Source organism: Solea solea, chromosome 15, assembly GCF_958295425.1.
Source record: "Solea solea chromosome 15, fSolSol10.1, whole genome shotgun sequence".
NCBI classification, from domain to species: Eukaryota; Metazoa; Chordata; class Actinopteri; order Pleuronectiformes; family Soleidae; genus Solea; species Solea solea.
Genome location: NC_081148.1, coordinates 3,656,758 through 3,668,344, shown reverse-complemented (window position 1 = coordinate 3,668,344; position 11,587 = coordinate 3,656,758). Strand labels below are relative to the sequence as shown.

Sequence of the window (11,587 nt, the reverse complement as noted above, 5' to 3'; positions counted from 1 at the left end):
GTTCATTCTTGGTAAGTGTGGAGTTAAGGGGCGGAGGGGTTGTGTGTTTACACACACACACACACACACACACAGGCACTACTCACAAGGTCACATGGCAGCGTTATCATCACTGCTCATATGACCAAGGCATCTCTCAGTGTGAAATAATGACAAAAATGTCAGGTAAAACAACACATACTGCATGTCTTACAGACCTGTGTATGAAAAGCATATTAACCTGTGCAGGCTGCAACTAACGATTATTTTCATAATCAATTAATCTGTCAATTATTTTCTCGATTAATCGTTTGGTCCATAAAATATCAGAATACCTTCAAAAATGTTGATCGGTGTTCGTCAAACCTGGAAATGATGATGTTCTGAAATGTCTTGTTTTGTCCACAAACCAAATTGATTCACTTTTAAGGAATTATTTGTTATCCAAACAGTTATCAAACCGATTAATCGATTATCGAAATAGTTGTAATACACAACTCCTTATATATGACAAGCAAAGTGAACTTTGAACTTTTTTTTTAGTATCTTTTGCTCAGGTGTGTTTATATCGTTGGTCAAACTACTTTCTTTTTGTAAATTGTGGAAAAAAAGTTAAATTGAACTTCCAACCTCTTTTCATCTTCAAGCTGTAAATTGTATTTAATTACATTTTTTTATTTTATTACATTTTATTACATTTTATTTCTTATTCTCATTTCTATTTTATTCTCAAACTTTATTTATTTAATAAATGCACTGAGCAAGATAAACCAGTCAAATTCCTTGTTGCATAATGTATACTTGGTCAATAAAGTTGATTCAGGAAAGTTAAAGGTGCAGTGTCCCACTAGGAAGATTAAAGCTGCAGCATGTAACATTTAGGAAGATTAAAGCTGCAGCATGTAACATTTAGGAAGATTAAAGCTGCAGCATGTACTAGGAAGATTAAAGCTGCAGCATGTAACATTTAGGAAAATAAAGGTGCAGACTGTAACATTTAAGGAAGATCAAAGCTGCACGATGTAACATTTTGGATGGTTAAAGGTGCAGCGTGTCACATTTAGTATGGGTTATTGGCAGAATATACCAGTCATCAGTATGCTTGTGTATAATCACAAATTGTTTATTTATTGTTTATTGTTTATTGGTTTTTGGTTTATTTTTAGCTGGAGGGCTGATGGCAGTCGAGGTATAAAGTTTAAAGGCATAACAACAACATATTAGGAAGTTTGTCTTTAGCTTCACAACAACACAGGTTAAAAATGAATCACAATCAATGTGATACTAGAAATAGTTTTCTTGTGTTGTGTCTAAAACCACTGTTGTGTTGTCAATAGTGTCACATGTTCTCACTCAGCAGACAGAGGGGCTGAGCTGGACAACAACCAGAGTTTCCATTCAACTCACAATCTATATTTAAATGGAGAGAGAGGGAGAGAGAGAGAGAGAGAGAGAGATATTAGTGATCGCTCTCGATGTCATACAAAAATGTCATAGTTTAGTATGTCGTCCAAAAAGTCACCAAAATGTCATTGTTTAGTATTTCATCCAAAAAGTCACTAAAATGTCATAGGTTAGTATGTCGTACAAAAAGTCACTAAAATGTCATAGGTTAGTATGTCGTCCAAAAAATCACCAAAATGTCATAGTTTAGTATTTCGTCCAAAAAGTCACCAAAATGTCATAGTTTAGTATGTCGTCCAAAAAGTCACCAAAATGTCATAGTTTAGTATTTCGTCCAAAAAGTCACAAAAATGTCATAGTTTAGTATGTCGTCCAAAAAGTCACAAAAATTTCATAGTTTAGTATGTCGTCCAAAAAGTCACAAAAATGTCATAGTTAAGTATGTCATCCAAAACTAACTACTAAATACTAAACTATGACATTTTGTCTCATTTTGGATGACGTACTAAACTATGACATTTTAGTTACTTTTTGGACGACATACTAAACTATGACATTTTGTCTCATTTTGGATGACGTACTAAACTATGACATTTTAGTTACTTTTTGGACGACATACTAAACTATGACATTTTGTCTCATTTTGGATGACGTACTAAACTATTACATTTGAGTTACTTTTTGGACAACATACTAAACTATGACATTTTTGTCAAATTTTGCATGGGCAACGCCACACACACTCATTGTAAAATCAGAATACCTCCAAAAAAAGTACAAAACGTAAACTGCGATTGTTTAAAAACCTTAATAGATATCAAAACTTTGACTTAGGTGAGAAAACTACTTGTTTTTCCAATTTCCGATTTTGTGTAGAAATGAAAAATGGAAGAAATGGATAGTTTCCCGTTTAATCTAATTTTGATAAATGCAAGTTACGTGACTCGGAAGTGACCTGTGACGGATAAGACAAGAAGAAAAAGACTGACTACCTGTGATCGGGAAGGGAAGCATAGGCTAGTGTTCAAACTAGTGTACAAACCAAACTTCTCAAAAATGATACAGTAAAAATTAGTCAGGGAGTAGTCCGGATGTCTCTGAGGTCAACTGTACCAACCATTGTCAGAACTTATGGGCCAATGTGTTGTTATTGTACAGTAAATATAGAGTTTTTGGCCTTTTTCTGAGAAAAACAAAGACAACTTTGAGGCTTAATTTCTCAAAAATGATAGCATAGAATAGAATAGAAATACTTTATTCATCCCTGAGGGGAAATTGTTTTGACACAGCAGCAATGCAATACAAAATATATATTTTCATTATAAAAAGTAAACGTAAAATGTACAACAGTGAAACAATATGCTAGTACAGATACAGTAAAATTGTTTGATAATGAGTGAGGGAGTAGTCAGGATGTTCCTGAGGTCAACTGTGGGCCAATGTGTTGTTATAGTACAGTAAAAATCAATGTCTTAAAATCAGCTCGATTGATTGCACTTTTATTATTAATGTCTTATTTTGAAAACCGGAAGTGATCTTGCTCAGTCTCAAGCTAGCACTGACATTCTCAGTCGACTCCCAGCATTCACCGTAAGTGCGACTACACGGGCGCACTTAAAAACGTTGGTGCGGAGGAAAAAGGAGTCGTTACCCGTTTTTTCATTTTGATTTTGTAAACGAATCTTGAGAAAACAAGTCGTTTCTTCGTTTTTTTAATTTCTGGTTTTATTTTGAAAAACGAATGAACAAATGATACACGGACTGAGTTCTGACTAGAATGCCTTGCAGCAGCAGGCACTGATAAAATGATGAAGGATCAATGAATTATTATTTTTTAATGATCTCGCCTACTAAAGCTTTAATGGCATTGCTCTACAATTAAACTGCAACAGCAAAAATCAGATAGAGGAAAAATGTATGTGAGCATGGTGAACTTCAGATTATCATGTCATACAGAAGAGAGTGTTGAGGTTGGAGTGTCCACACAGAGGCTGGAAAAGTGGTCTGGTCAGGTCTTTTTGTTGAGGCCATGCAGCAGGATGTGGCGTCAGTGTTTTTGTTTGGCCAGACATTTTTAGAAGCCCAGAGACAAAACAATATGATCAACGTCATTCGAGGGCAACACGGGATGGGTTCAGCCTCTCACAAGTACACAACAACAGTGCTTGGACACACACGCACACACACACACACACACACACACTGTAGGAACACTGCTACAACCAATACTAAAACTAGTGCTAATTCAGAGATGATGTAATTTGAATTGTGTCACTTTAAAGTGCACACGTGTCACAGGACAAATTAGAGACAGGAAGACACACAGAAACAAATATGAATGTGTGCACAAGTGTATTGTGATACATTTCCTGCTCTGCTCTTTTCCACTTTACCTTGTGTGGTCTCTATATTTAGCTCAGCCCAGGGAAACTATCCGACGCAGGCAGGAAAACTAAGTTTGGAAAGAATTGGAGGAAGTCTAGTGGCCATTTGGACAAACAGCTCACACACTGCAGGGATCAGTTGTGGCTTGAATATGCAGCAGTGCTGCTGTGGCCGAGGCAAACAAAGAGCTTTAGAACTGGGAAATACTCCAGCACCGACAAGTGGACAGCTATGCTGCGGTTAGCCAGTGGATCCAGCTGGACTTGGATGTTCTGATGTAAATTGGAACAGACAAAAGGAGGATCTATACACGTATGAACAGCTCAGCACAGTCCAGGTCTCAGATAAGGTAAGGTGTCCTGCATGTGTGCTTAAATGTTAAATGTTGACAAACGTGTTGTATTCAAGACCAGACTTAAGATGAGACACAGACCAAGGGAATGTGAGATTAAATCAAGACTAATACGAAGAGAGGGCAAGACCAGTTTCAGACCAAGGCAGGATAAGACCACTTTCTGAGCAGGACCTAGGGATGATGAGATCAATTTAAGACAATGAAGTAAGGGTGAGACCAGTTCATGACTAAGATCAAAAAATGGCACCACCAGGTCTCGATCTCTGGAGACCAAGAACCAATGGGGGTACAAGACCAAGGACTCAGTACATTGAAGTAGTAAATAACTTTAACTCATAAGCAGCAATAGTCTGTCACAGACAGTAAATCAAGTTTGGAGAAGCTAGTTTGAAGGAATTGGTTACAAATATGTATGAGTGCAAACTGGTGTCACCACAGACACATTAACATACAAACCCACAGACACGTCAGATGTCAACAACCACCAAGATCTCTGATTTTATGGAATTACATTTGTGTCAACACTTTTCACAGAGCAAACATGAACCACAAAATTAAAATACACAAATTGCAAATAAAAATAAAGATTTAATCATTCAAAAATGTTTTATTTGTTTGAAAATACACTTTTTGTTTGCAATGATTGGAATAGTCACGGTTGTGGAGTCGCTCTCCGTCTGGAACTCGTTCAACCAAATTTTCCCCGTCGACATCATTAACGTTAACAAACGTTAGATACTTACAATTGTTTTGTCGGAATTCCAGATGGACAGTGACTCCAAACTCGTGACTACTTCCGGTCCATTGAGTTGTCGCTCCAAAACTCAGTAGCCAATCAGCAGGCAGCTTCCTCCGCCAAAACCACGGAGCCAAGAACAAATGACGGAGCACAAACGCAATTCCAATCATTGCAATGATGTGCAATGTGTATAAAGATTGCCAATATTGGCAATAGTACAGTATTAAACTTTACTAAAGTAGTGAGTAAATGTCATATTTCTCAAAATTCTAAGATTAAATTAATGTTATGTTAATAAAAAATTACATTCAAACTGTTCACACTCAAGTACAGTAGTAATTACACTCTGGTTAGCCAATATTAATTGTCTGATACAAATACATTTAGTAAGTTAGAACAAGGGCCTTTCTGCATGGAGTTTGCATGTTCTCCCCGTGTGTGCGTGGGTTCTCTCCGGGTTCTCTGGCTTCCTCCCACAGTCTAAAAACATGCAATGTGGGGATTAGGTCAATTGGACACTCTAAATTGAATGGTTGTTTGTCTCTATCTGTGTGTGGCCCTGCGATGGACTGGCGAACTGTCCAGGGTGTACCCCGCCTATCGCCCAATGTAGCTGAGATTGGCACAGCACCCCCTGTGACCCTCTGGTGGAGGCTAAAGCGGTAGATGATGAGACCGACTGAATATTGTTCAGAATTACCTTCTACTTACACTTTCACAGCATTTCCACAGTAAACTTGCCTGAAATTTGACGTGAAGGCAGTGGGAGAGTTCAGGAACGAGCCCTTCCCCAAGTGAAGTGGGAAATAACAGATATCAGTATTAAGCAAATACAGTTACCGTACACTAAAATAACAAGAAGAAGAAGGAAACCAACGAGGAGGCCTGGAGCAAGAATCGATTCATATTTGTCTATAATTCACATTTTACATTACATTCAAATTTGAATATTAATCATGAAGCAAACATTTTCTTCATATTTCACTACTACTGGTGCTATGGACTACATACAAGATTAAATATAAAATGGGAAAAAGAAATGCATTTAAAAGTAGTCTTTACATTGTCAGAGGGATAAAGGGTCGATGCTCACGGAGCCACTGATTATGGCCAGTATTATCATCCCGATAGTAACGTTTAAGAAAACTGTTGTGAATTAGAAGCTGAAATATCTGAACAGATCTCGTCATTTCTAGTTCAGACTCCCTTTACACATGCTGTAGTGTTAGCCGTCCACATCAAAGATGAATGTCATCACACTGGGATTCCTGGTCTGTTAGGTTTGGACAGAGCACTGCATTGTGGCTGTTTGTAATAAGTGATACACACGATATTCTTGTGTTTGCAATATAGTTATTATTATGGCTACAACACCACAGGGGCACGTAGAGTGACCGACATACACACAACCTTTAAAGCACGCGCAGAGTTAATCCATACTTTCTGATAATGTGTAGTTTATGACTATGGTTGACTTGTCAATGTAAGGAAAATAAGACATTATGAATGTTTACCCACTGGATAATACAGTGTCCAAGTTTGTTTCTGAAAACCACAAATAAATGTGAGATCACGTTTCTGAACCAGGACGACATGTATATCAAAGTGATTTTTTTGGCTTAAATCAATTCATTACAAAAAGAGAGAGCGCCCCCCTGTGTCCATGTTAATGGTGATAAATGTTTCCTGGTGTGTTGGCGTAAAGTCAATTATATTTATATAACCCAATCACAAACTTTGTCAAAGCTTTAGAGTCTGTACAGCAAGTGACACCCTGTGTCCTTAGACCCTCACACTGAGTGAGGAAAAACACCACATAAGCCCTTGTACAGGTGAAAAGTGGGAGAAATCCGTCTCCTAGTCGTCCTTCAATGTTATTGTAAGTTTTAACAAACGTGTTCCCTTTAATTAGATTAATTAGCATTATTTGTTGTTTATTAACTTCATTTTAATGTCACTGGTGATGGTTTGCGCACTCACAGCCACACCCACTTTAAGAAGATCTAGTACCTAAACGTTACAGTAATAACATGACAAGATAATTACTAGTAACACGTTGCATCCTAGTTATGTAGTACACTATTACTATTGTTATTACCAAGCTGTTTTCTGGACATTACACTAGAAATGATAGTAACTATCAATGGCGTTGGCCCCACCAGAGGGCGCTGCTGTGCAAGGGAGGATTATAAGCTGTTATACTGTAAATTTTACTGTGTCAAAAATGTCATCAAGCACAAGTTAATAATACATTCAACTTTGTCCACAATGAAATGTCCACGGTTGTCCTTTGACTACTCGACACTTAATGTCGTGTCGTTGTGTGTGAATAGTTGGTTGTGTCTGATTCCGCTGGGTGTGGCACAGCCATGCTCGCCCTGCACCTGCAGTGATGTGGACAGGTGATGTGGACAGGTGATGTGGACAGGTGATGTGGACAGGTGATGTGGACAGGTGATGTGGACAGGTGATGTGGACAGGTGATGTGGACAGGTGATGTGGACAGGTGATGTGGACAGGTGATGTGGACAGGTGATGTGGACAGGTGATGTGGACAGGTGATGTGGACAGGTGATGTGGACAGGTGATGTGGACAGGTGATGTGGACAAAATTTCATGCCAGATATCTCGATATCGATAGGATACGATATGACTACGGGTTCGGTGAAAACCAAGCATTTTTCAGAAAAATAAAAACATCATGATACAAAAGACTGTGGAAACTTTCCAGATGGAAAGTGTAGTTTTATTGATGAGAACTCACTGTGAGACTGTGTACACGGGTACCATGTCTTTTGCAATGTGGTATGTTATAGCGTCTATAACGCCTTTGTCTGGTAGACGTCGACTCATACGGTGTAACGCTACGGAACGCATCAGTAAACACACTTTGCTTGGGCTTCTTTTGGGATGACTGATAAGTCCCCCGGTGTTTCTCTCATTGTAATACACTCTTCGTGCAGCACGCGATGGTGTTGTTTCAGGTGGTGAAACATGTTTGTTGTGCTACCTTGCTTCGTCGCAATTTTCGCTAAGCACGACCTGCACAACACCTCGCTCTGGTTGACATCATCCTTTTTAAATCCAAAATACGATGATTTATGTTTTGGCACAAAATCGCCACCGGCCGCATTATCTTCCGCGCTCATGTCACTTTCTTTCCCGCTGTGTATGTCGTGTGTGTGTGTGCGCGTCTCAGTCTCCGTCTACCGCCCGCCCTCCTATGTTTGTCATTGGTTAGCTTCAGCTGTCGATCCACAGCAAGCATGAAATAAGGTTTGTGGTTGGCTGGCCGTAGTGATGCATTCAAGTGCAATCGTAAAAATGAAGTTTACTGTGACCGCCAGAGCTGTACATGCAGGGCGAGCGAGGGGGAAAATCTATATTGTTTATATCGTTGCTTTTTCGATATTAATATCTTGAATGTTCATATCTCGATAGCGATACGATAACGATATATCGTTCAGCCCTAGTGGACAGGTGATGTGGACAGGTGATGTGGACAGGTGATGTGGACAGGTGATGTGGACAGGTGAACTGCTGTGCGTTTACAGTGCACGCGTCAGTTTCAGCAGTGGGGCCTGAAGTTCAGGGCCCCAGAGCGCTTCTCATTGGCTGATTTGAAGCAAGGGCGGCCACTGCACAGGTCCTGCTTCATTCATTCATTCATTCATTGCATGATGAATGGAGTTGATTACCTGGCTAGTTTGCGGTTTAGCACTTTGCCACTTGAGCAGAAGTTGGAGATCAAACGTTTGGGACCACATCGACGGCAGGATTTAATCATTTCTCAAGAGGGAAAATACAAATCAGGTATGAGAGTCATATGTGGTATTTCTGGATTGCCCCACCAGCATTTCCAGACCAAAATTGCCACTGGTAACTACTGTTACCATAATAATATTCAAAAATGATTGCATACTAATTTTCCATGTTATTACTGTGATGTCAAATATGACTACCGATAACACAGAACATGTTTTTTTTGTAGCGACTCAAAACCACCTACTGTATATACTTACTGTACATACACATGTATGTCCAATCACTGGGCTGATGAACATGTGTTCATCACATGTTCATCACATGTGTGACACTGCTGCATTTTCTCATTTAATGTCGTGCAGAATGTCACTGTGACAGGTGGCATATACATGTATTCATTCAGAATGAACAGCAGCAGCAAATGATTTCATTGGTTGTCACCTGAGAGACGGTAACCTGACTCTGCCTGTGTGGATTTATACAGAAACTCCATTTATTCACGTGTCCACAGTGCAGCTAACTCTGGCTTTAACAAACAACCTCCAACAGCTCTGTAGCTTTTACCTTGAGCTGTTTGCTAGAGATGTATTATATTAGTACTGACAACATCCATGATGTGTCATCACACATTAAGAACAACAATGGAATAGCCTGTTTATCCACAATTTTACCACCAGTCCTCGCTCCTGCACAGAGCAAATACTTTTTTTATCTTATTATTATTATTATTATCATTATCATTATTATTATTATTATTATTATTATTATTATTGTTATTATTATTATTATTATTATTATTATTATTGTTAGTATAATTATTGTTAGTATTATTATTATTGTTGTTAGTATTATTATTATCAATAATAATAGTAATAATAAGCAGGGTTCATATTTAATAACAATACTTGGTAACCCTTTAGATGAGGGAACACATATTCACCATTAATTAGTTGCCTATTAGCATGCAAATTAGTTACATATTGGCTCTTAATTAGTCATTATTAAGTACTTATTAATGCCTTATTCCGCATGGCCTTCTAAAACAACCAGGAAGCCATTAACTAAGAGTTTTCCCTCAATAACCTCAGAATTATTGCTTATTAGTAGTAAGTAAGGAAGTTGTTGTACATGAATTACAATCTCAATATGCTTTGCTTAGTATAAGGTGTTGTATCACAAGAACATGCTTTAGATTAGGGAACATGTGTTGGTTAATAAGTGTTCAGCTACAGTTGAATTAATAGTGATCAAGATGTCACTTTAGTTTGGGGAACATAAGACTTCATTTAGAGTTATTTGGACACTATTAACACTTGTGTCTAGTGTTGTGTTTTGTTATGTAAGAACAGACCATATTCATTAGGTGTTATTAAGGGAGGATAACTATTGTTGTGATAAAACCACCTTATAAAGCATGTTGAGATCATAATTCATATACAACAACTTCCTATATATTGTTTCCTTATTTATTACATTTTTTACGTACTTACCAATATCAGTTTTGTGCAGCCAGGAGGAAGGAGGACTTCCTCTCTGACAGTCCAACCCTGTCACTCTACGGCAGGGGTGTTTCTGGGAAAATGGGGAGGGAGCGGAGAGTTCCACCAAGTCAGGATGAGGTTGGGGTTAGGATTAGGATTAGGATTATTAATTATGGTTAAGGTTAGAGTAAATCACCAGGAAATGAATGTAAGTCAATGTAATGTCTTCTGAAGTCATGGAAACCAGACTGTGTGTGTGTGTGTGTGTGTGTGTGTGTGTGTGTGTGTGTGTGTGTGTGTGAGTGAGTGAGTGAGAGAGAGAGAGAGAGAGAGAGAGAGAGAGAGAGTCACATGGTAGCACTGGCAGGCCTGCTGCTGCTGCTTCAGGCTGTTGTGTTTACCAACAAGAAGAAGAAGAAGAAGAGGAGGAGGAGGAGGAGGAGGAGGAGGTCATAGTATAGTATAGTTAAAAAGTTACCAATAGCAGCCTTTAGCACTAACAGCAAAAAAAGACTGGTCTTTTCCTTGGATGCTTGCTGACATGTTGCTGTAGAGGCGGTAAGATCTGTTTACTGTTTGAATGGTTTGTGTTGTAATTCTTTGACACAATGATATGTAACGTTTGGGTGTTGTTGTTGTTTTTTAGCTAATTGTATTAATAACTAAAATTGGGAGATGCCATCAACATATGACAGTTGTGTCACTAAATGTCAGCAGGGAATGATATCTCTGCTGAAATGATTCCATGTAACCACTCAGCATAACTCGGATGGTTCACATCAGAATCATCTCAAAAATCAAAACTCTTCTATCACAGCCTGACCTAGAGATAGTAGTCCACGCCCTCCTATTCTCCCGTTGAGATGACTCCCTCACAGATCCCTCTCCTGCCTCCAGCTGGTTCAGGCTTCTCACTGGTTTTAACAGACGACATCACATTACTCCGCTGGCTCCCTGTACGCTTTAGAATTGAACATTTTAAGGCTCGTCAAGGTCTCGCCTCACTGACATGCTGACCCCATGCCAGCCTGTTCGCAGCCTCAGATCCACGGGTGGGTCTCTCTTAACTGTACCGAGGCTGAGGCTCAAAACCAGGGGTGACTGTGCCGACTCCGGCAGAGCGCCTCGGCTTTGGAGCGGCCTGCCCGTGGAGATAAGGCTTACTAAATCAATGTCATCTTTGAAATCACATCTTAAAACTCATTTTTAGAGACTTGCCTTTATGTGATGCCATCTTTTTATTCTTTTATCTCATTGCTCTTCTTTCTTTGCAAGCACCTTAAATCTATTTACTAATAAGCTAATAATCATTTCCTTTGTCCTCTAAAGCTGCTCCATCTTCCCCTTTTTTATTACTATGATGTGAAAAGATCTTACGACTATTATTATTATTATTTGTTTTGTTTATACTGTATATATGTGTGTGTTTTACTTACTTACTTACTTAGATAACCCTAACCCAATGCGCAGCGATTCAGC

General features: G+C 38.8%; 1 protein-coding gene across 3 annotated transcripts in view; it reads left to right on the top strand.

The window, feature by feature from the left end:
* Nucleotides 1–3,916: 3,916 nt before the first annotated feature.
* rasgrp3 (RAS guanyl releasing protein 3 (calcium and DAG-regulated)) overlaps nt 3,917–11,587 on the top strand; it is a 31,549-nt gene continuing 23,878 nt past the window's right edge. For 2 of the 3 annotated variants that reach the window (XM_058652437.1, XM_058652435.1), the window contains exon 1: nt 3,917–4,117. The gene's annotated coding sequence lies outside the window, so the exon portion shown is untranslated. Of the gene's footprint in view, nt 4,118–10,616; nt 10,667–11,587 lie in introns of those variants that run through there. The other variant, XM_058652436.1, reaches the window with a different exon arrangement.